The following is a 27,134-nucleotide window of genomic DNA, read 5'->3' as shown; positions in this document are numbered from 1 at the left end:
ACACACACACACAATTTCTGGTCCTCTTAAGGACAAAAGTATGGGTGTACCTACATGGGGCCAGTGGCGCAATGGATAACGCGTCTGACTACGGATCAGACGATTGTAGGTTTGATTCCTATCTGGCTCGAAAGGGTCATAGGTCCCTGTTTATGGTATTCCTGTGGAATTCTTATTTACCTCAGACTTGTTGTAGGTTCAATATTCTCGAGCACGACTCATCCAGCAGTCGTTCCATGGTAGGGCTGCAGTAATAGGACCACGGCTAGTTAAAAGTTTCCCATTTGCTGCTGGATTCTATGTGAAGGCCGTCATGTGGTGTGCTGCTTTTGTATTTCAACATGGGTCTCTGAGTCTCTAAACTAGGAAAAAATCTTGTTGAGAAAAGTGTGTGTGAGAGGATCTGTGGGTGCAGGCAGGTGTGTGCACTTGAGTGCTGACCCATTTACATGTGTGAGAGACACAAGCAAATTGCCTGTGGGATGTAGGCCTACAACTGGAACCAAGCAGCCAGGCATAACCACAGGTAAGGAGAGAGGAAGGCAGTTCATTATTAGAGCAGGATCATGAGCATCTTGCCCTGCTCCCTTCTGCCCCGATCGGCCACGATCGGCCAAGACCTCTCTATTAGGGTGGAGGGTGAACATTTCTTGGACCTCAGAAACTGAGGGATGCAGGCCCAATATGTCCTCCAAGGGCCTAGAGGACCCGGTGCCCAATCATGCCTGGTGTTTTTCGGCTTACCCGACCAATCTGGTTGCAAGGCGGATTTTAACAGTACTGCTGAAAAGGGACTCCCAGACAGCCCTGAGGCCATCATTTGCATAGACCCTCCCCTTCTCTTTGTCTTGCTTCCCACAAAGCAACGCATCGCTGGCAGCAGTATAGATTTGGGGGTTGTGAAGAATAATGACAGGGAGGCTGAAGAAGAGAAAGAAAAGTCCCAGAAGTCCTGCAGGCTTCCTTGCTAAATGCAGCTGGACACATAGAGTGCACCTTCTTTACTGCGAGGTAAATACATTAAAAATGTTGAGGAGAGAAAAATTGAAAAATACATATTAGGAGGAAAGCACTGGAACCTGCTTTATTATTTCAATTAGTCTTGAAAACATAGAACATTTCTCTCCTGAAAGCTGGTAAAAATATGGAACGCTTCACGAATTTGCGTGTCATCCTTGCGCAGGGGCCATGCTAATCTTCTCTGTATCGTTCCAATTTTAGTATATGTGCTGCCGAAGCGAGCACACTTCATTGATGAACCTACAATGTTTATAAACTCTCTAAATCTACAGTCTCTAGACATAGGGTGGCCTGGCAGAGATGCTCGGATGGCCTGTAAGCATTCAAATCTGAGCCAATGGGCAAAAATGAATGAAGAGTAACAATCCATTATTCTTCACTGCATTTGTGGTCCAAGACTTCACCAATTGGAAGTATGTAGATTATGCCAGGGTTGCAAAGGCTCATGGTTCAGGCTACAGACAAGGAACATTGTGACATCACGCTGCCTGTGGAACAGTGATATTAGAGGTGAAACAGCTGCACAGTAGGTTAGGTGAAGGGCTCTGAGAGTGGAAAGGCAGCATGCCTGGGTCCCTGGACAAGGTGAGCCTATGACAAGGTGTCTGAATTTTCGCCTGTATTGTAATATTAAACACTTTATTGTTGTACCCGCCTGCTGATTAAGAAGTCCTCAAGATCAGCTCCACACAGACGTGGAACTGATGATGTTAATGCAGACTATTTAAGAAACTGAGGCTGATCTAAAACATTTCCTTGGATCTAGGACCATTTCGCCTGACTTTTAGGTCCTTCCTCCTCCTAAAGTCCTTTGTATAAGTTAGGAACACCTGACAGAACCGAATTTCAGGAGGTCCCTCAGGTGGGTTTACTTGTGTCTTCTGGTTGTGAGCAGTAAACATGGCTAAAAAGGTTGATGGAATGGTGTTTTAAAACACACACACACACACACACACACACAATTTCTGGTCCTCTTAAGGACAAAAGTATGGGTGTACCTACATGGGGCCAGTGGCGCAATGGATAACGCGTCTGACCACGGATCAGAAGATTGTAGGTTCGACTCCTATCTGGCTCGAAAGGGTCATAGGTCCCTGTTTTATGGTATTCCTGTGGAATTCTTATTTATCTCAGACTTGTTGTAGGTTCAATATTCTTGAGCACGACTCATCCAGCAGTCGTTCCATGGTAGGGCTGCAGTAATAGGACCACGGCTGGTTAAAAGTTTCCCATTTGCTGCTGGATTCTATGTGAAGGCCGTTATGTGGTGTGCTGCTTTTGTATTTCAACATGGGTCTCTGAGTCTCTAAACTAGGAAAAAATCTTGTTGAGAAAAGTGTGTGTGAGAGGATCTGTGGGTGCAGGCAGGTGTGTGCACTTGAGTGCTGACCCATTTACATGTGTGAGAGAGACAAGCAAATTGCCTGTGGGATGTAGGCCTACAACTGGAACCAAGCAGCCAGGCATAACCACAGGTAAGGAGAGAGGAAGGCAGTTCATTATTAGAGCAGGATCATGAGCATCTTGCCCTGCTCCCTTCTGCCCCGATCGGCCACGATCGGCCAAGACCTCTCTATTAGGGTGGAGGGTGAACATTTCTTGGACCTCAGAAACTGAGGGATGCAGGCCCAATATGTCCTCCAAGGGCCTAGAGGACCCGGTGCCCAATCATGCCTGGTGTTTTTCAGCTTACCCGACCAATCTGGTTGCAAGGCGGATTTTAACAGTACTGCTGAAAAGAGACTCCCAGACAGCCCTGAGGCCATCATTTGCATAGGCCCTCCCCTTCTCTTTGTCTTGCTTCCCACAAAGCAACGCATCGCTGGCAGCAGTATAGATTTGGGGGTTGTGAAGAATAATGACAGGGAGGCTGAAGAAGAGAAAGAAAAGTCCCAGAAGTCCTGCAGGCTTCCTTGCTAAATGCAGCTGGACACATAGAGTGCACCTTCTTTACTGCGAGGTAAATACATTAAAAATGTTGAGGAGAGAAAAATTGAAAAATACATATTAGGAGGAAAGCACTGGAACCTGCTTTATTATTTTAATTAGTCTTGAAAACATAGAACATTTCTCTCCTGAAAGCTGGTAAAAATATGGAACGCTTCACGAATTTGCGTGTCATCCTTGCGCAGGGGCCATGCTAATCTTCTCTGTATCGTTCCAATTTTAGTATATGTGCTGCCGAAGCGAGCACACTTCATTGATGAACCTACAATGTTTATAAACTCTCTAAATCTACAGTCTCTAGACATAGGGTGGCCTGGCAGAGATGCTCGGATGGCCTGTAAGCATTCAAATCTGAGCCAATGGGCAAAAATGAATGAAGAGTAACAATCCATTATTCTTCACTGCATTTGTGGTCCAAGACTTCACCAATTGGAAGTATGTAGATTATGCCAGGGTTGCAAAGGCTCATGGTTCAGGCTACAGACAAGGAACATTGTGACATCACGCTGCCTGTGGAACAGTGATATTAGAGGTGAAACAGCTGCACAGTAGGTTAGGTGAAGGGCTCTGAGAGTGGAAAGGTAGCATGCCTGGGTCCCTGGACAAGGTGAGCCTATGACAAGGTGTCTGAATTTTCGCCTGTATTGTAATATTAAACACTTTATTGTTGTACCCGCCTGCTGATAAAGAAGTCCTCAAGATCAGCTCCACACAGACGTGGAACTGATGATGTTAATGCAGACTATTTAAGAAACTGAGGCTGATCTAAAACATTTCCTTGGATCTAGGACCATTTCGCCTGACTTTTAGGTCCTTCCTCCTCCTAAAGTCCTTTGTATAAGTTAGGAACACCTGACAGAACAGAATTTCAGGAGGTCCCTCAGGTGGGTTTACTTGTGTCTTCTGGTTGTGAGCAGTAAACATGGCTAAAAATGTTGATGGAATGGTGTTTTAAAACACACACACACACACACACAATTTCTGGTCCTCTTAAGGACAAAAGTATGGGTGTACCTACATGGGGCCAGTGGTGCAATGGATAACGCGTCTGACTACGGATCAGAAGATTGTAGGTTTGATTCCTATCTGGCTCGAAAGGGTCATAGGTCCCTGTTTTATGGTATTCCTGTGGAATTCTTATTTACCTCAGACTTGTTGTAGGTTCAATATTCTCGAGCACGACTCATCCAGCAGTCGTTCCATGGTAGGGCTGCAGTAATAGGACCACGGCTAGTTAAAAGTTTCCCATTTGCTGATGGATTCTATGTGACGGCCGTCATGTGGTGTGCTGCTTTTGTATTTCAACATGGGTCTCTGAGTCTCTAAACTAGGAAAAAATCTTGTTGAGAAAAGTGTGTGTGAGAGGATCTGTGGGTGCAGGCAGGTGTGTGCACTTGAGTGCTGACCCATTTACATGTGTGAGAGAGACAAGCAAATTGCCTGTGGGATGTAGGCCTACAACTGGAACCAAGCAGCCAGGCATAACCACAGGTAAGGAGAGAGGAAGGCAGTTCATTATTAGAGCAGGATCATGAGCATCTTGCCCTGCTCCCTTCTGCCCCGATCGGCCACGATCGGCCAATACCTCTCTATTAGGGTGGAGGGTGAACATTTCTTGGACCTCAGAAGCTGAGGGATGCAGGCCCAATATGTCCTCCAAGGGCCTAGAGGACCCGGTGCCCAATCATGCCTGGTGTTTTTCAGCTTACCCGACCAATCTGGTTGCAAGGCGGATTTTAACAGTACTGCTGAAAAGGGACTCCCAGACAGCCCTGAGGCCATCATTTGCATAGGCCCTCCCCTTCTCTTTGTCTTGCTTCCCACAAAGCAACGCATCGCTGGCAGCAGTATAGATTTGGGGGTTGTGAAGAATAATGACAGGGAGGCTGAAGAAGAGAAAGAAAAGTCCCAGAAGTCCTGCAGGCTTCCTTGCTAAATGCAGCTGGACACATAGAGTGCACCTTCTTTACTGCGAGGTAAATACATTAAAAATGTTGAGGAGAGAAAAATTGAAAAATACATATTAGGAGGAAAGCACTGGAACCTGCTTTATTATTTCAATTAGTCTTGAAAACATAGAACATTTCTCTCCTGAAAGCTGGTAAAAATATGGAACGCTTCACGAATTTGCGTGTCATCCTTGCGCAGGGGCTATGCTAATCTTCTCTGTATCGTTCCAATTTTAGTATACGTGCTGCCGAAGCGAGCACACTTCATTGATGAACCTACAATGTTTATAAACTCTCTAAATCTACAGTCTCTAGACATAGGGTGGCCTGGCAGAGATGCTCGGATGGCCTGTAAGCATTCAAATCTGAGCCAATGGGCAAAAATGAATGAAGAGTAACAATCCATTATTCTTCACTGCATTTGTGGTCCAAGACTTCACCAATTGGAAGTATGTAGATTATGCCAGGGTTGCAAAGGCTCATGGTTCAGGCTACAGACAAGGAACATTGTGACATCACGCTGCCTGTGGAACAGTGATATTAGAGGTGAAACAGCTGCACAGTAGGTTAGGTGAAGGGCTCTGAGAGTGGAAAGGCAGCATGCCTGGGTCCCTGGACAAGGTGAGCCTATGACAAGGTGTCTGAATTTTCGCCTGTATTGTAATATTAAACACTTTATTGTTGTACCCGCCTGCTGATTAAGAAGTCCTCAAGATCAGCTCCACACAGACGTGGAACTGATGATGTTAATGCAGACTATTTAAGAAACTGAGGCTGATCTAAAACATTTCCTTGGATCTAGGACCATTTCGCCTGACTTTTAGGTCCTTCCTCCTCCTAAAGTCCTTTGTATAAGTTAGGAACACCTGACAGAACAGAATTTCAGGAGGTCCCTCAGGTGGGTTTACTTGTGTCTTCTGGTTGTGAGCAGTAAACATGGCTAAAAAGGTTGATGGAATGGTGTTTTAAAACACACACACACACACACACACACACACAATTTCTGGTCCTCTTAAGGACAAAAGTATGGGTGTACCTACATGGGGCCAGTGGCGCAATGGATAACGTGTCTGACTACGGATCAGAAGATTGTAGGTTCGACTCCTATCTGGCTCGAAAGGGTCATAGGTCCCTGTTTTATGGTATTCCTGTGGAATTCTTATTTACCTCAGACTTGTTGTAGGTTCAATATTCTTGAGCACGACTCATCCAGCAGTCGTTCCATGGTAGGGCTGCAGTAATAGGACCACGGCTGGTTAAAAGTTTCCCATTTGCTGCTGGATTCTATGTGAAGGCCGTCATGTGGTGTGCTGCTTTTGTATTTCAACATGGGTCTCTGAGTCTCTAAACTAGGAAAAAATCTTGTTGAGAAAAGTGTGTGTGAGAGGATCTGTGGGTGCAGGCAGGTGTGTGCACTTGAGTGCTGACCCATTTACATGTGTGAGAGAGACAAGCAAATTGCCTGTGGGATGTAGGCCTACAACTGGAACCAAGCAGCCAGGCATAACCACAGGTAAGGAGAGAGGAAGGCAGTTCATTATTAGAGCAGGATCATGAGCATCTTGCCCTGCTCCCTTCTGCCCCGATCGGCCAAGACCTCTCTATTAGGGTGGAGGGTGAACATTTCTTGGACCTCAGAAACTGAGGGATGCAGGCCCAATATGTCCTCCAAGGGCCTAGAGGACCCGGTGCCCAATCATGCCTGGTATTTTTCAGCTTACCAGACCAATCTGGTTGCAAGGCGGATTTTAACAGTACTGCTGAAAAGGGACTCCCAGACAGCCCTGAGGCCATCATTTGCATAGGCCCTCCCCTTCTCTTTGTCTTGCTTCCCACAAAGCAACGCATCGCTGGCAGCAGTTTAGATTTGGGGGTTGTGAAGAATAATGACAGGGAGGCTGAAGAAGAGAAAGAAAAGTCCCAGAAGTCCTGCAGGCTTCCTTGCTAAATGCAGCTGGACACATAGAGTGCACCTTCTTTACTGCGAGGTAAATACATTAAAAATGTTGAGGAGAGAAAAAATTGAAAAATACATATTAGGAGGAAAGCACTGGAACCTGCTTTATTATTTCAATTAGTCTTGAAAACATAGAACATTTCTCTCCTGAAAGCTGGTAAAAATATGGTACGCTTCACGAATTTGCGTGTCATCCTTGCGCAGGGGCCATGCTAATCTTCTCTGTATCGTTCCATTTTTAGTATATGTGCTGCCGAAGCGAGCACACTTCAGTGATGAACCTACAATGTTTATAAACTCTCTAAATCTACAGTCTCTAGACATAGGGTGGCCTGGCAGAGATGCTCGGATGGCCTGTAAGCATTCAAATCTGAGCCAATGGGCAAAAATGAATGAAGAATAACAATCCATTATTCTTCACTGCATTTGTGGTCCAAGACTTCACCAATTGGAAGTATGTAGATTATGCCAGGGTTGCAAAGGCTCATGGTTCAGGCTACAGACAAGGAACATTGTGACATCACGCTGCCTGTGGAACAGTGATATTAGAGGTGAAACAGCTGCACAGTAGGTTAGGTGAAGGGCTCTGAGAGTGGAAAGGCAGCATGCCTGGGTCCCTGGACAAGGTGAGCCTATGACAAGGTGTCTGAATTTTCGCCTGTATTGTAATATTAAACACTTTATTGTTGTACCCGCCTGCTGATTAAGAAGTCCTCAAGATCAGCTCCACACAGACGTGGAACTGATGATGTTAATGCAGACTATTTAAGAAACTGAGGCTGATCTAAAACATTTCCTTGGATCTAGGACCATTTTGCCTGACTTTTAGGTCCTTCCTCCTCCTAAAGTCCTTTGTATAAGTTAGGAACACCTGACAGAACAGAATTTCAGGAGGTCCCTCAGGTGGGTTTACTTGTGTCTTCTGGTTGTGAGCAGTAAACATGGCTAAAAAGGTTGATGGAATGGTGTTTTAACACACACACACACACACACACACACACACACAATTTCTGGTCCTCTTAAGGACAAAAGTATGGGTGTACCTACATGGGGCCAGTGGCGCAATGGATAACGCGTCTGACTACGGATCAGACGATTGTAGGTTTGATTCCTATCTGGCTCGAAAGGGTCATAGGTCCCTGTTTTATGGTATTCCTGTGGAATTCTTATTTACCTCAGACTTGTTGTAGGTTCAATATTCTCGAGCACGACTCATCCAGCAGTCGTTCCATGGTAGGGCTGCAGTAATAGGACCACGGCTAGTTAAAAGTTTCCCATTTGCTGCTGGATTCTATGTGAAGGCCGTCATGTGGTGTGCTGCTTTTGTATTTCAACATGGGTCTCTGAGTCTCTAAACTAGGAAAAAATCTTGTTGAGAAAAGTGTGTGTGAGAGGATCTGTGGGTGCAGGCAGGTGTGTGCACTTGAGTGCTGACCCATTTACATGTGTGAGAGACACAAGCAAATTGCCTGTGGGATGTAGGCCTACAACTGGAACCAAGCAGCCAGGCATAACCACAGGTAAGGAGAGAGGAAGGCAGTTCATTATTAGAGCAGGATCATGAGCATCTTGCCCTGCTCCCTTCTGCCCCGATCGGCCACGATCGGCCAAGACCTCTCTATTAGGGTGGAGGGTGAACATTTCTTGGACCTCAGAAACTGAGGGATGCAGGCCCAATATGTCCTCCAAGGGCCTAGAGGACCCGGTGCCCAATCATGCCTGGTGTTTTTCAGCTTACCCGACCAATCTGGTTGCAAGGCGGATTTTAACAGTACTGCTGAAAAGAGACTCCCAGACAGCCCTGAGGCCATCATTTGCATAGGCCCTCCCCTTCTCTTTGTCTTGCTTCCCACAAAGCAACGCATCGCTGGCAGCAGTATAGATTTGGGGGTTGTGAAGAATAATGACAGGGAGGCTGAAGAAGAGAAAGAAAAGTCCCAGAAGTCCTGCAGGCTTCCTTGCTAAATGCAGCTGGACACATAGAGTGCACCTTCTTTACTGCGAGGTAAATACATTAAAAATGTTGAGGAGAGAAAAATTGAAAAATACATATTAGGAGGAAAGCACTGGAACCTGCTTTATTATTTTAATTAGTCTTGAAAACATAGAACATTTCTCTCCTGAAAGCTGGTAAAAATATGGAACGCTTCACGAATTTGCGTGTCATCCTTGCGCAGGGGCCATGCTAATCTTCTCTGTATCGTTCCAATTTTAGTATATGTGCTGCCGAAGCGAGCACACTTCATTGATGAACCTACAATGTTTATAAACTCTCTAAATCTACAGTCTCTAGACATAGGGTGGCCTGGCAGAGATGCTCGGATGGCCTGTAAGCATTCAAATCTGAGCCAATGGGCAAAAATGAATGAAGAGTAACAATCCATTATTCTTCACTGCATTTGTGGTCCAAGACTTCACCAATTGGAAGTATGTAGATTATGCCAGGGTTGCAAAGGCTCATGGTTCAGGCTACAGACAAGGAACATTGTGACATCACGCTGCCTGTGGAACAGTGATATTAGAGGTGAAACAGCTGCACAGTAGGTTAGGTGAAGGGCTCTGAGAGTGGAAAGGTAGCATGCCTGGGTCCCTGGACAAGGTGAGCCTATGACAAGGTGTCTGAATTTTCGCCTGTATTGTAATATTAAACACTTTATTGTTGTACCCGCCTGCTGATAAAGAAGTCCTCAAGATCAGCTCCACACAGACGTGGAACTGATGATGTTAATGCAGACTATTTAAGAAACTGAGGCTGATCTAAAACATTTCCTTGGATCTAGGACCATTTCGCCTGACTTTTAGGTCCTTCCTCCTCCTAAAGTCCTTTGTATAAGTTAGGAACACCTGACAGAACAGAATTTCAGGAGGTCCCTCAGGTGGGTTTACTTGTGTCTTCTGGTTGTGAGCAGTAAACATGGCTAAAAATGTTGATGGAATGGTGTTTTAAAACACACACACACACACACACAATTTCTGGTCCTCTTAAGGACAAAAGTATGGGTGTACCTACATGGGGCCAGTGGCGCAATGGATAACGCGTCTGACTACGGATCAGAAGATTGTAGGTTTGATTCCTATCTGGCTCGAAAGGGTCATAGGTCCCTGTTTTATGGTATTCCTGTGGAATTCTTATTTACCTCAGACTTGTTGTAGGTTCAATATTCTCGAGCACGACTCATCCAGCAGTCGTTCCATGGTAGGGCTGCAGTAATAGGACCACGGCTAGTTAAAAGTTTCCCATTTGCTGATGGATTCTATGTGACGGCCGTCATGTGGTGTGCTGCTTTTGTATTTCAACATGGGTCTCTGAGTCTCTAAACTAGGAAAAAATCTTGTTGAGAAAAGTGTGTGTGAGAGGATCTGTGGGTGCAGGCAGGTGTGTGCACTTGAGTGCTGACCCATTTACATGTGTGAGAGAGACAAGCAAATTGCCTGTGGGATGTAGGCCTACAACTGGAACCAAGCAGCCAGGCATAACCACAGGTAAGGAGAGAGGAAGGCAGTTCATTATTAGAGCAGGATCATGAGCATCTTGCCCTGCTCCCTTCTGCCCCGATCGGCCACGATCGGCCAATACCTCTCTATTAGGGTGGAGGGTGAACATTTCTTGGACCTCAGAAGCTGAGGGATGCAGGCCCAATATGTCCTCCAAGGGCCTAGAGGACCCGGTGCCCAATCATGCCTGGTGTTTTTCAGCTTACCCGACCAATCTGGTTGCAAGGCGGATTTTAACAGTACTGCTGAAAAGGGACTCCCAGACAGCCCTGAGGCCATCATTTGCATAGGCCCTCCCCTTCTCTTTGTCTTGCTTCCCACAAAGCAACGCATCGCTGGCAGCAGTATAGATTTGGGGGTTGTGAAGAATAATGACAGGGAGGCTGAAGAAGAGAAAGAAAAGTCCCAGAAGTCCTGCAGGCTTCCTTGCTAAATGCAGCTGGACACATAGAGTGCACCTTCTTTACTGCGAGGTAAATACATTAAAAATGTTGAGGAGAGAAAAATTGAAAAATACATATTAGGAGGAAAGCACTGGAACCTGCTTTATTATTTCAATTAGTCTTGAAAACATAGAACATTTCTCTCCTGAAAGCTGGTAAAAATATGGAACGCTTCACGAATTTGCGTGTCATCCTTGCGCAGGGGCTATGCTAATCTTCTCTGTATCGTTCCAATTTTAGTATACGTGCTGCCGAAGCGAGCACACTTCATTGATGAACCTACAATGTTTATAAACTCTCTAAATCTACAGTCTCTAGACATAGGGTGGTCTGGCAGAGATGCTCGGATGGCCTGTAAGCATTCAAATCTGAGCCAATGGGCAAAAATGAATGAAGAGTAACAATCCATTATTCTTCACTGCATTTGTGGTCCAAGACTTCACCAATTGGAAGTATGTAGATTATGCCAGGGTTGCAAAGGCTCATGGTTCAGGCTACAGACAAGGAACATTGTGACATCACGCTGCCTGTGGAACAGTGATATTAGAGGTGAAACAGCTGCACAGTAGGTTAGGTGAAGGGCTCTGAGAGTGGAAAGGCAGCATGCCTGGGTCCCTGGACAAGGTGAGCCTATGACAAGGTGTCTGAATTTTCGCCTGTATTGTAATATTAAACACTTTATTGTTGTACCCGCCTGCTGATTAAGAAGTCCTCAAGATCAGCTCCACACAGACGTGGAACTGATGATGTTAATGCAGACTATTTAAGAAACTGAGGCTGATCTAAAACATTTCCTTGGATCTAGGACCATTTCGCCTGACTTTTAGGTCCTTCCTCCTCCTAAAGTCCTTTGTATAAGTTAGGAACACCTGACAGAACAGAATTTCAGGAGGTCCCTCAGGTGGGTTTACTTGTGTCTTCTGGTTGTGAGCAGTAAACATGGCTAAAAAGGTTGATGGAATGGTGTTTTAAAACACACACACACACACACACACACACACAATTTCTGGTCCTCTTAAGGACAAAAGTATGGGTGTACCTACATGGGGCCAGTGGCGCAATGGATAACGTGTCTGACTACGGATCAGAAGATTGTAGGTTCGACTCCTATCTGGCTCGAAAGGGTCATAGGTCCCTGTTTTATGGTATTCCTGTGGAATTCTTATTTACCTCAGACTTGTTGTAGGTTCAATATTCTTGAGCACGACTCATCCAGCAGTCGTTCCATGGTAGGGCTGCAGTAATAGGACCACGGCTGGTTAAAAGTTTCCCATTTGCTGCTGGATTCTATGTGAAGGCCGTCATGTGGTGTGCTGCTTTTGTATTTCAACATGGGTCTCTGAGTCTCTAAACTAGGAAAAAATCTTGTTGAGAAAAGTGTGTGTGAGAGGATCTGTGGGTGCAGGCAGGTGTGTGCACTTGAGTGCTGACCCATTTACATGTGTGAGAGAGACAAGCAAATTGCCTGTGGGATGTAGGCCTACAACTGGAACCAAGCAGCCAGGCATAACCACAGGTAAGGAGAGAGGAAGGCAGTTCATTATTAGAGCAGGATCATGAGCATCTTGCCCTGCTCCCTTCTGCCCCGATCGGCCAAGACCTCTCTATTAGGGTGGAGGGTGAACATTTCTTGGACCTCAGAAACTGAGGGATGCAGGCCCAATATGTCCTCCAAGGGCCTAGAGGACCCGGTGCCCAATCATGCCTGGTATTTTTCAGCTTACCAGACCAATCTGGTTGCAAGGCGGATTTTAACAGTACTGCTGAAAAGGGACTCCCAGACAGCCCTGAGGCCATCATTTGCATAGGCCCTCCCCTTCTCTTTGTCTTGCTTCCCACAAAGCAACGCATCGCTGGCAGCAGTTTAGATTTGGGGGTTGTGAAGAATAATGACAGGGAGGCTGAAGAAGAGAAAGAAAAGTCCCAGAAGTCCTGCAGGCTTCCTTGCTAAATGCAGCTGGACACATAGAGTGCACCTTCTTTACTGCGAGGTAAATACATTAAAAATGTTGAGGAGAGAAAAAATTGAAAAATACATATTAGGAGGAAAGCACTGGAACCTGCTTTATTATTTCAATTAGTCTTGAAAACATAGAACATTTCTCTCCTGAAAGCTGGTAAAAATATGGTACGCTTCACGAATTTGCGTGTCATCCTTGCGCAGGGGCCATGCTAATCTTCTCTGTATCGTTCCATTTTTAGTATATGTGCTGCCGAAGCGAGCACACTTCAGTGATGAACCTACAATGTTTATAAACTCTCTAAATCTACAGTCTCTAGACATAGGGTGGCCTGGCAGAGATGCTCGGATGGCCTGTAAGCATTCAAATCTGAGCCAATGGGCAAAAATGAATGAAGAATAACAATCCATTATTCTTCACTGCATTTGTGGTCCAAGACTTCACCAATTGGAAGTATGTAGATTATGCCAGGGTTGCAAAGGCTCATGGTTCAGGCTACAGACAAGGAACATTGTGACATCACGCTGCCTGTGGAACAGTGATATTAGAGGTGAAACAGCTGCACAGTAGGTTAGGTGAAGGGCTCTGAGAGTGGAAAGGCAGCATGCCTGGGTCCCTGGACAAGGTGAGCCTATGACAAGGTGTCTGAATTTTCGCCTGTATTGTAATATTAAACACTTTATTGTTGTACCCGCCTGCTGATTAAGAAGTCCTCAAGATCAGCTCCACACAGACGTGGAACTGATGATGTTAATGCAGACTATTTAAGAAACTGAGGCTGATCTAAAACATTTCCTTGGATCTAGGACCATTTTGCCTGACTTTTAGGTCCTTCCTCCTCCTAAAGTCCTTTGTATAAGTTAGGAACACCTGACAGAACAGAATTTCAGGAGGTCCCTCAGGTGGGTTTACTTGTGTCTTCTGGTTGTGAGCAGTAAACATGGCTAAAAAGGTTGATGGAATGGTGTTTTAACACACACACACACACACACACACACACACACACAATTTCTGGTCCTCTTAAGGACAAAAGTATGGGTGTACCTACATGGGGCCAGTGGCGCAATGGATAACGCGTCTGACTACGGATCAGACGATTGTAGGTTTGATTCCTATCTGGCTCGAAAGGGTCATAGGTCCCTGTTTTATGGTATTCCTGTGGAATTCTTATTTACCTCAGACTTGTTGTAGGTTCAATATTCTCGAGCACGACTCATCCAGCAGTCGTTCCATGGTAGGGCTGCAGTAATAGGACCACGGCTAGTTAAAAGTTTCCCATTTGCTGCTGGATTCTATGTGAAGGCCGTCATGTGGTGTGCTGCTTTTGTATTTCAACATGGGTCTCTGAGTCTCTAAACTAGGAAAAAATCTTGTTGAGAAAAGTGTGTGTGAGAGGATCTGTGGGTGCAGGCAGGTGTGTGCACTTGAGTGCTGACCCATTTACATGTGTGAGAGACACAAGCAAATTGCCTGTGGGATGTAGGCCTACAACTGGAACCAAGCAGCCAGGCATAACCACAGGTAAGGAGAGAGGAAGGCAGTTCATTATTAGAGCAGGATCATGAGCATCTTGCCCTGCTCCCTTCTGCCCCGATCGGCCACGATCGGCCAAGACCTCTCTATTAGGGTGGAGGGTGAACATTTCTTGGACCTCAGAAACTGAGGGATGCAGGCCCAATATGTCCTCCAAGGGCCTAGAGGACCCGGTGCCCAATCATGCCTGGTGTTTTTCAGCTTACCCGACCAATCTGGTTGCAAGGCGGATTTTAACAGTACTGCTGAAAAGAGACTCCCAGACAGCCCTGAGGCCATCATTTGCATAGGCCCTCCCCTTCTCTTTGTCTTGCTTCCCACAAAGCAACGCATCGCTGGCAGCAGTATAGATTTGGGGGTTGTGAAGAATAATGACAGGGAGGCTGAAGAAGAGAAAGAAAAGTCCCAGAAGTCCTGCAGGCTTCCTTGCTAAATGCAGCTGGACACATAGAGTGCACCTTCTTTACTGCGAGGTAAATACATTAAAAATGTTGAGGAGAGAAAAATTGAAAAATACATATTAGGAGGAAAGCACTGGAACCTGCTTTATTATTTTAATTAGTCTTGAAAACATAGAACATTTCTCTCCTGAAAGCTGGTAAAAATATGGAACGCTTCACGAATTTGCGTGTCATCCTTGCGCAGGGGCCATGCTAATCTTCTCTGTATCGTTCCAATTTTAGTATATGTGCTGCCGAAGCGAGCACACTTCATTGATGAACCTACAATGTTTATAAACTCTCTAAATCTACAGTCTCTAGACATAGGGTGGCCTGGCAGAGATGCTCGGATGGCCTGTAAGCATTCAAATCTGAGCCAATGGGCAAAAATGAATGAAGAGTAACAATCCATTATTCTTCACTGCATTTGTGGTCCAAGACTTCACCAATTGGAAGTATGTAGATTATGCCAGGGTTGCAAAGGCTCATGGTTCAGGCTACAGACAAGGAACATTGTGACATCACGCTGCCTGTGGAACAGTGATATTAGAGGTGAAACAGCTGCACAGTAGGTTAGGTGAAGGGCTCTGAGAGTGGAAAGGTAGCATGCCTGGGTCCCTGGACAAGGTGAGCCTATGACAAGGTGTCTGAATTTTCGCCTGTATTGTAATATTAAACACTTTATTGTTGTACCCGCCTGCTGATAAAGAAGTCCTCAAGATCAGCTCCACACAGACGTGGAACTGATGATGTTAATGCAGACTATTTAAGAAACTGAGGCTGATCTAAAACATTTCCTTGGATCTAGGACCATTTCGCCTGACTTTTAGGTCCTTCCTCCTCCTAAAGTCCTTTGTATAAGTTAGGAACACCTGACAGAACAGAATTTCAGGAGGTCCCTCAGGTGGGTTTACTTGTGTCTTCTGGTTGTGAGCAGTAAACATGGCTAAAAATGTTGATGGAATGGTGTTTTAAAACACACACACACACACACACAATTTCTGGTCCTCTTAAGGACAAAAGTATGGGTGTACCTACATGGGGCCAGTGGCGCAATGGATAACGCGTCTGACTACGGATCAGAAGATTGTAGGTTTGATTCCTATCTGGCTCGAAAGGGTCATAGGTCCCTGTTTTATGGTATTCCTGTGGAATTCTTATTTACCTCAGACTTGTTGTAGGTTCAATATTCTCGAGCACGACTCATCCAGCAGTCGTTCCATGGTAGGGCTGCAGTAATAGGACCACGGCTAGTTAAAAGTTTCCCATTTGCTGATGGATTCTATGTGACGGCCGTCATGTGGTGTGCTGCTTTTGTATTTCAACATGGGTCTCTGAGTCTCTAAACTAGGAAAAAATCTTGTTGAGAAAAGTGTGTGTGAGAGGATCTGTGGGTGCAGGCAGGTGTGTGCACTTGAGTGCTGACCCATTTACATGTGTGAGAGAGACAAGCAAATTGCCTGTGGGATGTAGGCCTACAACTGGAACCAAGCAGCCAGGCATAACCACAGGTAAGGAGAGAGGAAGGCAGTTCATTATTAGAGCAGGATCATGAGCATCTTGCCCTGCTCCCTTCTGCCCCGATCGGCCACGATCGGCCAATACCTCTCTATTAGGGTGGAGGGTGAACATTTCTTGGACCTCAGAAGCTGAGGGATGCAGGCCCAATATGTCCTCCAAGGGCCTAGAGGACCCGGTGCCCAATCATGCCTGGTGTTTTTCAGCTTACCCGACCAATCTGGTTGCAAGGCGGATTTTAACAGTACTGCTGAAAAGGGACTCCCAGACAGCCCTGAGGCCATCATTTGCATAGGCCCTCCCCTTCTCTTTGTCTTGCTTCCCACAAAGCAACGCATCGCTGGCAGCAGTATAGATTTGGGGGTTGTGAAGAATAATGACAGGGAGGCTGAAGAAGAGAAAGAAAAGTCCCAGAAGTCCTGCAGGCTTCCTTGCTAAATGCAGCTGGACACATAGAGTGCACCTTCTTTACTGCGAGGTAAATACATTAAAAATGTTGAGGAGAGAAAAATTGAAAAATACATATTAGGAGGAAAGCACTGGAACCTGCTTTATTATTTCAATTAGTCTTGAAAACATAGAACATTTCTCTCCTGAAAGCTGGTAAAAATATGGAACGCTTCACGAATTTGCGTGTCATCCTTGCGCAGGGGCTATGCTAATCTTCTCTGTATCGTTCCAATTTTAGTATACGTGCTGCCGAAGCGAGCACACTTCATTGATGAACCTACAATGTTTATAAACTCTCTAAATCTACAGTCTCTAGACATAGGGTGGTCTGGCAGAGATGCTCGGATGGCCTGTAAGCATTCAAATCTGAGCCAATGGGCAAAAATGAATGAAGAGTAACAATCCATTATTCTTCACTGCATTTGTGGTCCAAGACTTCACCAATTGGAAGTATGTAGATTATGCCAGGGTTGCAAAGGCTCATGGTTCAGGCTACAGACAAGGAACATTGTGACATCACGCTGCCTGTGGAACAGTGATATTAGAGGTGAAACAGCTGCACAGTAGGTTAGGTGAAGGGCTCTGAGAGTGGAAAGGCAGCATGCCTGGGTCCCTGGACAAGGTGAGCCTATGACAAGGTGTCTGAATTTTCGCCTGTATTGTAATATTAAACACTTTATTGTTGTACCCGCCTGCTGATTAAGAAGTCCTCAAGATCAGCTCCACACAGACGTGGAACTGATGATGTTAATGCAGACTATTTAAGAAACTGAGGCTGATCTAAAACATTTCCTTGGATCTAGGACCATTTCGCCTGACTTTTAGGTCCTTCCTCCTCCTAAAGTCCTTTGTATAAGTTAGGAACACCTGACAGAACAGAATTTCAGGAGGTCCCTCAGGTGGGTTTACTTGTGTCTTCTGGTTGTGAGCAGTAAACATGGCTAAAAAGGTTGATGGAATGGTGTTTTAAAACACACACACACACACACACACACACGCAATTTCTGGTCCTCTTAAGGACAAAAGTATGGGTGTACCTACATGGGGCCAGTGGCGCAATGGATAACGTGTCTGACTACGGATCAGAAGATTGTAGGTTCGACTCCTATCTGGCTCGAAAGGGTCATAGGTCCCTGTTTTATGGTATTCCTGTGGAATTCTTATTTACCTCAGACTTGTTGTAGGTTCAATATTCTTGAGCACGACTCATCCAGCAGTCGTTCCATGGTAGGGCTGCAGTAATAGGACCACGGCTGGTTAAAAGTTTCCCATTTGCTGCTGGATTCTATGTGAAGGCCGTCATGTGGTGTGCTGCTTTTGTATTTCAACATGGGTCTCTGAGTCTCTAAACTAGGAAAAAATCTTGTTGAGAAAAGTGTGTGTGAGAGGATCTGTGGGTGCAGGCAGGTGTGTGCACTTGAGTGCTGACCCATTTACATGTGTGAGAGAGACAAGCAAATTGCCTGTGGGATGTAGGCCTACAACTGGAACCAAGCAGCCAGGCATAACCACAGGTAAGGAGAGAGGAAGGCAGTTCATTATTAGAGCAGGATCATGAGCATCTTGCCCTGCTCCCTTCTGCCCCGATCGGCCAAGACCTCTCTATTAGGGTGGAGGGTGAACATTTCTTGGACCTCAGAAACTGAGGGATGCAGGCCCAATATGTCCTCCAAGGGCCTAGAGGACCCGGTGCCCAATCATGCCTGGTATTTTTCAGCTTACCAGACCAATCTGGTTGCAAGGCGGATTTTAACAGTACTGCTGAAAAGGGACTCCCAGACAGCCCTGAGGCCATCATTTGCATAGGCCCTCCCCTTCTCTTTGTCTTGCTTCCCACAAAGCAACGCATCGCTGGCAGCAGTTTAGATTTGGGGGTTGTGAAGAATAATGACAGGGAGGCTGAAGAAGAGAAAGAAAAGTCCCAGAAGTCCTGCAGGCTTCCTTGCTAAATGCAGCTGGACACATAGAGTACACCTTCTTTACTGCGAGGTAAATACATTAAAAATGTTGAGGAGAGAAAAATTGAAAAATACATATTAGGAGGAAAGCACTGGAACCTGCTTTATTATTTCAATTAGTCTTGAAAACATAGAACATTTCTCTCCTGAAAGCTGGTAAAAATATGGTACGCTTCACGAATTTGCGTGTCATCCTTGCGCAGGGGCCATGCTAATCTTCTCTGTATCGTTCCAATTTTAGTATATGTGCTGCCGAAGCGAGCACACTTCAGTGATGAACCTACAATGTTTATAAACTCTCTAAATCTACAGTCTCTAGACATAGGGTGGCCTGGCAGAGATGCTCGGATGGCCTGTAAGCATTCAAATCTGAGCCAATGGGCAAAAATGAATGAAGAATAACAATCCATTATTCTTCACTGCATTTGTGGTCCAAGACTTCACCAATTGGAAGTATGTAGATTATGCCAGGGTTGCAAAGGCTCATGGTTCAGGCTACAGACAAGGAACATTGTGACATCACGCTGCCTGTGGAACAGTGATATTAGAGGTGAAACAGCTGCACAGTAGGTTAGGTGAAGGGCTCTGAGAGTGGAAAGGCAGCATGCCTGGGTCCCTGGACAAGGTGAGCCTATGACAAGGTGTCTGAATTTTCGCCTGTATTGTAATATTAAACACTTTATTGTTGTACCCGCCTGCTGATTAAGAAGTCCTCAAGATCAGCTCCACACAGACGTGGAACTGATGATGTTAATGCAGACTATTTAAGAAACTGAGGCTGATCTAAAACATTTCCTTGGATCTAGGACCATTTTGCCTGACTTTTAGGTCCTTCCTCCTCCTAAAGTCCTTTGTATAAGTTAGGAACACCTGACAGAACAGAATTTCAGGAGGTCCCTCAGGTGGGTTTACTTGTGTCTTCTGGTTGTGAGCAGTAAACATGGCTAAAAAGGTTGATGGAATGGTGTTTTAACACACACACACACACACACACACACACACACACAATTTCTGGTCCTCTTAAGGACAAAAGTATGGGTGTACCTACATGGGGCCAGTGGCGCAATGGATAACGCGTCTGACTACGGATCAGACGATTGTAGGTTTGATTCCTATCTGGCTCGAAAGGGTCATAGGTCCCTGTTTTATGGTATTCCTGTGGAATTCTTATTTACCTCAGACTTGTTGTAGGTTCAATATTCTCGAGCACGACTCATCCAGCAGTCGTTCCATGGTAGGGCTGCAGTAATAGGACCACGGCTAGTTAAAAGTTTCCCATTTGCTGCTGGATTCTATGTGAAGGCCGTCATGTGGTGTGCTGCTTTTGTATTTCAACATGGGTCTCTGAGTCTCTAAACTAGGAAAAAATCTTGTTGAGAAAAGTGTGTGTGAGAGGATCTGTGGGTGCAGGCAGGTGTGTGCACTTGAGTGCTGACCCATTTACATGTGTGAGAGACACAAGCAAATTGCCTGTGGGATGTAGGCCTACAACTGGAACCAAGCAGCCAGGCATAACCACAGGTAAGGAGAGAGGAAGGCAGTTCATTATTAGAGCAGGATCATGAGCATCTTGCCCTGCTCCCTTCTGCCCCGATCGGCCACGATCGGCCAAGACCTCTCTATTAGGGTGGAGGGTGAACATTTCTTGGACCTCAGAAACTGAGGGATGCAGGCCCAATATGTCCTCCAAGGGCCTAGAGGACCCGGTGCCCAATCATGCCTGGTGTTTTTCGGCTTACCCGACCAATCTGGTTGCAAGGCGGATTTTAACAGTACTGCTGAAAAGGGACTCCCAGACAGCCCTGAGGCCATCATTTGCATAGACCCTCCCCTTCTCTTTGTCTTGCTTCCCACAAAGCAACGCATCGCTGGCAGCAGTATAGATTTGGGGGTTGTGAAGAATAATGACAGGGAGGCTGAAGAAGAGAAAGAAAAGTCCCAGAAGTCCTGCAGGCTTCCTTGCTAAATGCAGCTGGACACATAGAGTGCACCTTCTTTACTGCGAGGTAAATACATTAAAAATGTTGAGGAGAGAAAAATTGAAAAATACATATTAGGAGGAAAGCACTGGAACCTGCTTTATTATTTCAATTAGTCTTGAAAACATAGAACATTTCTCTCCTGAAAGCTGGTAAAAATATGGAACGCTTCACGAATTTGCGTGTCATCCTTGCGCAGGGGCCATGCTAATCTTCTCTGTATCGTTCCAATTTTAGTATATGTGCTGCCGAAGCGAGCACACTTCATTGATGAACCTACAATGTTTATAAACTCTCTAAATCTACAGTCTCTAGACATAGGGTGGCCTGGCAGAGATGCTCGGATGGCCTGTAAGCATTCAAATCTGAGCCAATGGGCAAAAATGAATGAAGAGTAACAATCCATTATTCTTCACTGCATTTGTGGTCCAAGACTTCACCAATTGGAAGTATGTAGATTATGCCAGGGTTGCAAAGGCTCATGGTTCAGGCTACAGACAAGGAACATTGTGACATCACGCTGCCTGTGGAACAGTGATATTAGAGGTGAAACAGCTGCACAGTAGGTTAGGTGAAGGGCTCTGAGAGTGGAAAGGCAGCATGCCTGGGTCCCTGGACAAGGTGAGCCTATGACAAGGTGTCTGAATTTTCGCCTGTATTGTAATATTAAACACTTTATTGTTGTACCCGCCTGCTGATTAAGAAGTCCTCAAGATCAGCTCCACACAGACGTGGAACTGATGATGTTAATGCAGACTATTTAAGAAACTGAGGCTGATCTAAAACATTTCCTTGGATCTAGGACCATTTCGCCTGACTTTTAGGTCCTTCCTCCTCCTAAAGTCCTTTGTATAAGTTAGGAACACCTGACAGAACCGAATTTCAGGAGGTCCCTCAGGTGGGTTTACTTGTGTCTTCTGGTTGTGAGCAGTAAACATGGCTAAAAAGGTTGATGGAATGGTGTTTTAAAACACACACACACACACACACACACAATTTCTGGTCCTCTTAAGGACAAAAGTATGGGTGTACCTACATGGGGCCAGTGGCGCAATGGATAACGCGTCTGACCACGGATCAGAAGATTGTAGGTTCGACTCCTATCTGGCTCGAAAGGGTCATAGGTCCCTGTTTTATGGTATTCCTGTGGAATTCTTATTTACCTCAGACTTGTTGTAGGTTCAATATTCTTGAGCACGACTCATCCAGCAGTCGTTCCATGGTAGGGCTGCAGTAATAGGACCACGGCTGGTTAAAAGTTTCCCATTTGCTGCTGGATTCTATGTGAAGGCCGTTATGTGGTGTGCTGCTTTTGTATTTCAACATGGGTCTCTGAGTCTCTAAACTAGGAAAAAATCTTGTTGAGAAAAGTGTGTGTGAGAGGATCTGTGGGTGCAGGCAGGTGTGTGCACTTGAGTGCTGACCCATTTACATGTGTGAGAGAGACAAGCAAATTGCCTGTGGGATGTAGGCCTACAACTGGAACCAAGCAGCCAGGCATAACCACAGGTAAGGAGAGAGGAAGGCAGTTCATTATTAGAGCAGGATCATGAGCATCTTGCCCTGCTCCCTTCTGCCCCGATCGGCCACGATCGGCCAAGACCTCTCTATTAGGGTGGAGGGTGAACATTTCTTGGACCTCAGAAACTGAGGGATGCAGGCCCAATATGTCCTCCAAGGGCCTAGAGGACCCGGTGCCCAATCATGCCTGGTGTTTTTCAGCTTACCCGACCAATCTGGTTGCAAGGCGGATTTTAACAGTACTGCTGAAAAGAGACTCCCAGACAGCCCTGAGGCCATCATTTGCATAGGCCCTCCCCTTCTCTTTGTCTTGCTTCCCACAAAGCAACGCATCGCTGGCAGCAGTATAGATTTGGGGGTTGTGAAGAATAATGACAGGGAGGCTGAAGAAGAGAAAGAAAAGTCCCAGAAGTCCTGCAGGCTTCCTTGCTAAATGCAGCTGGACACATAGAGTGCACCTTCTTTACTGCGAGGTAAATACATTAAAAATGTTGAGGAGAGAAAAATTGAAAAATACATATTAGGAGGAAAGCACTGGAACCTGCTTTATTATTTCAATTAGTCTTGAAAACATAGAACATTTCTCTCCTGAAAGCTGGTAAAAATATGGAACGCTTCACGAATTTGCGTGTCATCCTTGCGCAGGGGCCATGCTAATCTTCTCTGTATCGTTCCAATTTTAGTATATGTGCTGCCGAAGCGAGCACACTTCATTGATGAACCTACAATGTTTATAAACTCTCTAAATCTACAGTCTCTAGACATAGGGTGGCCTGGCAGAGATGCTCGGATGGCCTGTAAGCATTCAAATCTGAGCCAATGGGCAAAAATGAATGAAGAGTAACAATCCATTATTCTTCACTGCATTTGTGGTCCAAGACTTCACCAATTGGAAGTATGTAGATTATGCCAGGGTTGCAAAGGCTCATGGTTCAGGCTACAGACAAGGAACATTGTGACATCACGCTGCCTGTGGAACAGTGATATTAGAGGTGAAACAGCTGCACAGTAGGTTAGGTGAAGGGCTCTGAGAGTGGAAAGGCAGCATGCCTGGGTCCCTGGACAAGGTGAGCCTATGACAAGGTGTCTGAATTTTCGCCTGTATTGTAATATTAAACACTTTATTGTTGTACCCGCCTGCTGATTAAGAAGTCCTCAAGATCAGCTCCACACAGACGTGGAACTGATGATGTTAATGCAGACTATTTAAGAAACTGAGGCTGATCTAAAACATTTCCTTGGATCTAGGACCATTTCGCCTGACTTTTAGGTCCTTCCTCCTCCTAAAGTCCTTTGTATAAGTTAGGAACACCTGACAGAACCGAATTTCAGGAGGTCCCTCAGGTGGGTTTACTTGTGTCTTCTGGTTGTGAGCAGTAAACATGGCTAAAAAGGTTGATGGAATGGTGTTTTAAAACACACACACACACACACACACACAATTTCTGGTCCTCTTAAGGACAAAAGTATGGGTGTACCTACATGGGGCCAGTGGCGCAATGGATAACGCGTCTGACCACGGATCAGAAGATTGTAGGTTCGACTCCTATCTGGCTCGAAAGGGTCATAGGTCCCTGTTTTATGGTATTCCTGTGGAATTCTTATTTACCTCAGACTTGTTGTAGGTTCAATATTCTTGAGCACGACTCATCCAGCAGTCGTTCCATGGTAGGGCTGCAGTAATAGGACCACGGCTGGTTAAAAGTTTCCCATTTGCTGCTGGATTCTATGTGAAGGCCGTTATGTGGTGTGCTGCTTTTGTATTTCAACATGGGTCTCTGAGTCTCTAAACTAGGAAAAAATCTTGTTGAGAAAAGTGTGTGTGAGAGGATCTGTGGGTGCAGGCAGGTGTGTGCACTTGAGTGCTGACCCATTTACATGTGTGAGAGAGACAAGCAAATTGCCTGTGGGATGTAGGCCTACAACTGGAACCAAGCAGCCAGGCATAACCACAGGTAAGGAGAGAGGAAGGCAGTTCATTATTAGAGCAGGATCATGAGCATCTTGCCCTGCTCCCTTCTGCCCCGATCGGCCACGATCGGCCAAGACCTCTCTATTAGGGTGGAGGGTGAACATTTCTTGGACCTCAGAAACTGAGGGATGCAGGCCCAATATGTCCTCCAAGGGCCTAGAGGACCCGGTGCCCAATCATGCCTGGTGTTTTTCAGCTTACCCGACCAATCTGGTTGCAAGGCGGATTTTAACAGTACTGCTGAAAAGAGACTCCCAGACAGCCCTGAGGCCATCATTTGCATAGGCCCTCCCCTTCTCTTTGTCTTGCTTCCCACAAAGCAACGCATCGCTGGCAGCAGTATAGATTTGGGGGTTGTGAAGAATAATGACAGGGAGGCTGAAGAAGAGAAAGAAAAGTCCCAGAAGTCCTGCAGGCTTCCTTGCTAAATGCAGCTGGACACATAGAGTGCACCTTCTTTACTGCGAGGTAAATACATTAAAAATGTTGAGGAGAGAAAAATTGAAAAATACATATTAGGAGGAAAGCACTGGAACCTGCTTTATTATTTTAATTAGTCTTGAAAACATAGAACATTTCTCTCCTGAAAGCTGGTAAAAATATGGAACGCTTCACGAATTTGCGTGTCATCCTTGCGCAGGGGCCATGCTAATCTTCTCTGTATCGTTCCAATTTTAGTATATGTGCTGCCGAAGCGAGCACACTTCATTGATGAACCTACAATGTTTATAAACTCTCTAAATCTACAGTCTCTAGACATAGGGTGGCCTGGCAGAGATGCTCGGATGGCCTGTAAGCATTCAAATCTGAGCCAATGGGCAAAAATGAATGAAGAGTAACAATCCATTATTCTTCACTGCATTTGTGGTCCAAGACTTCACCAATTGGAAGTATGTAGATTATGCCAGGGTTGCAAAGGCTCATGGTTCAGGCTACAGACAAGGAACATTGTGACATCACGCTGCCTGTGGAACAGTGATATTAGAGGTGAAACAGCTGCACAGTAGGTTAGGTGAAGGGCTCTGAGAGTGGAAAGGTAGCATGCCTGGGTCCCTGGACAAGGTGAGCCTATGACAAGGTGTCTGAATTTTCGCCTGTATTGTAATATTAAACACTTTATTGTTGTACCCGCCTGCTGATAAAGAAGTCCTCAAGATCAGCTCCACACAGACGTGGAACTGATGATGTTAATGCAGACTATTTAAGAAACTGAGGCTGATCTAAAACATTTCCTTGGATCTAGGACCATTTCGCCTGACTTTTAGGTCCTTCCTCCTCCTAAAGTCCTTTGTATAAGTTAGGAACACCTGACAGAACAGAATTTCAGGAGGTCCCTCAGGTGGGTTTACTTGTGTCTTCTGGTTGTGAGCAGTAAACATGGCTAAAAATGTTGATGGAATGGTGTTTTAAAACACACACACACACACACACAATTTCTGGTCCTCTTAAGGACAAAAGTATGGGTGTACCTACATGGGGCCAGTGGTGCAATGGATAACGCGTCTGACTACGGATCAGAAGATTGTAGGTTTGATTCCTATCTGGCTCGAAAGGGTCATAGGTCCCTGTTTTATGGTATTCCTGTGGAATTCTTATTTACCTCAGACTTGTTGTAGGTTCAATATTCTCGAGCACGACTCATCCAGCAGTCGTTCCATGGTAGGGCTGCAGTAATAGGACCACGGCTAGTTAAAAGTTTCCCATTTGCTGATGGATTCTATGTGACGGCCGTCATGTGGTGTGCTGCTTTTGTATTTCAACATGGGTCTCTGAGTCTCTAAACTAGGAAAAAATCTTGTTGAGAAAAGTGTGTGTGAGAGGATCTGTGGGTGCAGGCAGGTGTGTGCACTTGAGTGCTGACCCATTTACATGTGTGAGAGAGACAAGCAAATTGCCTGTGGGATGTAGGCCTACAACTGGAACCAAGCAGCCAGGCATAACCACAGGTAAGGAGAGAGGAAGGCAGTTCATTATTAGAGCAGGATCATGAGCATCTTGCCCTGCTCCCTTCTGCCCCGATCGGCCACGATCGGCCAAGACCTCTCTATTAGGGTGGAGGGTGAACATTTCTTGGACCTCAGAAACTGAGGGATGCAGGCCCAATATGTCCTCCAAGGGCCTAGAGGACCCGGTGCCCAATCATGCCTGGTGTTTTTCAGCTTACCCGACCAATCTGGTTGCAAGGCGGATTTTAACAGTACTGCTGAAAAGAGACTCCCAGACAGCCCTGAGGCCATCATTTGCATAGGCCCTCCCCTTCTCTTTGTCTTGCTTCCCACAAAGCAACGCATCGCTGGCAGCAGTATAGATTTGGGGGTTGTGAAGAATAATGACAGGGAGGCTGAAGAAGAGAAAGAAAAGTCCCAGAAGTCCTGCAGGCTTCCTTGCTAAATGCAGCTGGACACATAGAGTGCACCTTCTTTACTGCGAGGTAAATACATTAAAAATGTTGAGGAGAGAAAAATTGAAAAATACATATTAGGAGGAAAGCACTGGAACCTGCTTTATTATTTCAATTAGTCTTGAAAACATAGAACATTTCTCTCCTGAAAGCTGGTAAAAATATGGAACGCTTCACGAATTTGCGTGTCATCCTTGCGCAGGGGCCATGCTAATCTTCTCTGTATCGTTCCAATTTTAGTATATGTGCTGCCGAAGCGAGCACACTTCATTGATGAACCTACAATGTTTATAAACTCTCTAAATCTACAGTCTCTAGACATAGGGTGGCCTGGCAGAGATGCTCGGATGGCCTGTAAGCATTCAAATCTGAGCCAATGGGCAAAAATGAATGAAGAGTAACAATCCATTATTCTTCACTGCATTTGTGGTCCAAGACTTCACCAATTGGAAGTATGTAGATTATGCCAGGGTTGCAAAGGCTCATGGTTCAGGCTACAGACAAGGAACATTGTGACATCACGCTGCCTGTGGAACAGTGATATTAGAGGTGAAACAGCTGCACAGTAGGTTAGGTGAAGGGCTCTGAGA

The 27,134-nt window shown here is 45.6% G+C and overlaps 22 non-coding genes across 22 annotated transcripts; 8 read left to right on the top strand and 14 right to left on the bottom strand.

Moving 5' to 3' along the window:
• Positions 1-1,138: 1,138 nt before the first annotated feature.
• LOC146820142 (U6 spliceosomal RNA) lies at positions 1,139-1,245 on the bottom strand. The gene has a single exon (XR_014964489.1). It is a non-coding gene; the product is annotated as a U6 spliceosomal RNA (small nuclear RNA).
• A 780-nt stretch (positions 1,246-2,025) lies between these two features.
• On the top strand, positions 2,026-2,098 carry TRNAR-ACG (transfer RNA arginine (anticodon ACG)). The gene has a single exon. It is a non-coding gene; the product is annotated as a tRNA-Arg (tRNA).
• Positions 2,099-3,107: 1,009 nt separating this feature from the next.
• LOC146820140 (U6 spliceosomal RNA) lies at positions 3,108-3,214 on the bottom strand. The gene has a single exon (XR_014964477.1). It is a non-coding gene; the product is annotated as a U6 spliceosomal RNA (small nuclear RNA).
• Positions 3,215-5,070: 1,856 nt separating this feature from the next.
• On the bottom strand, positions 5,071-5,177 carry LOC146820139 (U6 spliceosomal RNA). Its single transcript, XR_014964456.1, has one exon. It is a non-coding gene; the product is annotated as a U6 spliceosomal RNA (small nuclear RNA).
• Positions 5,178-5,959: 782 nt separating this feature from the next.
• On the top strand, positions 5,960-6,032 carry TRNAR-ACG (transfer RNA arginine (anticodon ACG)). Its single transcript has one exon. It is a non-coding gene; the product is annotated as a tRNA-Arg (tRNA).
• Positions 6,033-7,032: 1,000 nt separating this feature from the next.
• Positions 7,033-7,139, bottom strand: LOC146820137 (U6 spliceosomal RNA). The gene has a single exon (XR_014964420.1). It is a non-coding gene; the product is annotated as a U6 spliceosomal RNA (small nuclear RNA).
• A 1,866-nt stretch (positions 7,140-9,005) lies between these two features.
• Positions 9,006-9,112, bottom strand: LOC146820136 (U6 spliceosomal RNA). Its single transcript, XR_014964466.1, has one exon. It is a non-coding gene; the product is annotated as a U6 spliceosomal RNA (small nuclear RNA).
• Positions 9,113-9,886: 774 nt separating this feature from the next.
• TRNAR-ACG (transfer RNA arginine (anticodon ACG)) lies at positions 9,887-9,959 on the top strand. The gene has a single exon. It is a non-coding gene; the product is annotated as a tRNA-Arg (tRNA).
• Positions 9,960-10,968: 1,009 nt separating this feature from the next.
• Positions 10,969-11,075, bottom strand: LOC146820134 (U6 spliceosomal RNA). The gene has a single exon (XR_014964454.1). It is a non-coding gene; the product is annotated as a U6 spliceosomal RNA (small nuclear RNA).
• A 782-nt stretch (positions 11,076-11,857) lies between these two features.
• On the top strand, positions 11,858-11,930 carry TRNAR-ACG (transfer RNA arginine (anticodon ACG)). The gene has a single exon. It is a non-coding gene; the product is annotated as a tRNA-Arg (tRNA).
• A 1,000-nt stretch (positions 11,931-12,930) lies between these two features.
• LOC146820132 (U6 spliceosomal RNA) lies at positions 12,931-13,037 on the bottom strand. The gene has a single exon (XR_014964419.1). It is a non-coding gene; the product is annotated as a U6 spliceosomal RNA (small nuclear RNA).
• A 1,868-nt stretch (positions 13,038-14,905) lies between these two features.
• LOC146820131 (U6 spliceosomal RNA) lies at positions 14,906-15,012 on the bottom strand. The gene has a single exon (XR_014964455.1). It is a non-coding gene; the product is annotated as a U6 spliceosomal RNA (small nuclear RNA).
• Positions 15,013-15,786: 774 nt separating this feature from the next.
• TRNAR-ACG (transfer RNA arginine (anticodon ACG)) lies at positions 15,787-15,859 on the top strand. The gene has a single exon. It is a non-coding gene; the product is annotated as a tRNA-Arg (tRNA).
• A 1,009-nt stretch (positions 15,860-16,868) lies between these two features.
• Positions 16,869-16,975, bottom strand: LOC146820129 (U6 spliceosomal RNA). The gene has a single exon (XR_014964453.1). It is a non-coding gene; the product is annotated as a U6 spliceosomal RNA (small nuclear RNA).
• Positions 16,976-17,757: 782 nt separating this feature from the next.
• On the top strand, positions 17,758-17,830 carry TRNAR-ACG (transfer RNA arginine (anticodon ACG)). The gene has a single exon. It is a non-coding gene; the product is annotated as a tRNA-Arg (tRNA).
• A 999-nt stretch (positions 17,831-18,829) lies between these two features.
• Positions 18,830-18,936, bottom strand: LOC146820127 (U6 spliceosomal RNA). Its single transcript, XR_014965357.1, has one exon. It is a non-coding gene; the product is annotated as a U6 spliceosomal RNA (small nuclear RNA).
• A 1,868-nt stretch (positions 18,937-20,804) lies between these two features.
• Positions 20,805-20,911, bottom strand: LOC146820126 (U6 spliceosomal RNA). The gene has a single exon (XR_014964444.1). It is a non-coding gene; the product is annotated as a U6 spliceosomal RNA (small nuclear RNA).
• A 778-nt stretch (positions 20,912-21,689) lies between these two features.
• TRNAR-ACG (transfer RNA arginine (anticodon ACG)) lies at positions 21,690-21,762 on the top strand. The gene has a single exon. It is a non-coding gene; the product is annotated as a tRNA-Arg (tRNA).
• Positions 21,763-22,771: 1,009 nt separating this feature from the next.
• LOC146820124 (U6 spliceosomal RNA) lies at positions 22,772-22,878 on the bottom strand. Its single transcript, XR_014964433.1, has one exon. It is a non-coding gene; the product is annotated as a U6 spliceosomal RNA (small nuclear RNA).
• A 778-nt stretch (positions 22,879-23,656) lies between these two features.
• TRNAR-ACG (transfer RNA arginine (anticodon ACG)) lies at positions 23,657-23,729 on the top strand. Its single transcript has one exon. It is a non-coding gene; the product is annotated as a tRNA-Arg (tRNA).
• A 1,009-nt stretch (positions 23,730-24,738) lies between these two features.
• LOC146820122 (U6 spliceosomal RNA) lies at positions 24,739-24,845 on the bottom strand. The gene has a single exon (XR_014964421.1). It is a non-coding gene; the product is annotated as a U6 spliceosomal RNA (small nuclear RNA).
• A 1,856-nt stretch (positions 24,846-26,701) lies between these two features.
• LOC146820121 (U6 spliceosomal RNA) lies at positions 26,702-26,808 on the bottom strand. The gene has a single exon (XR_014964410.1). It is a non-coding gene; the product is annotated as a U6 spliceosomal RNA (small nuclear RNA).
• Between the last annotated feature and the right edge of the window lie 326 nt (positions 26,809-27,134).

This window comes from Triturus cristatus, chromosome 6 (assembly GCF_964204655.1).
Source record: "Triturus cristatus chromosome 6, aTriCri1.1, whole genome shotgun sequence".
Taxonomy (NCBI): Eukaryota; Metazoa; Chordata; class Amphibia; order Caudata; family Salamandridae; genus Triturus; species Triturus cristatus.
Note: the sequence above shows the minus strand (reverse complement) of the source record. Positions and strands in the feature narration are given on the sequence as shown.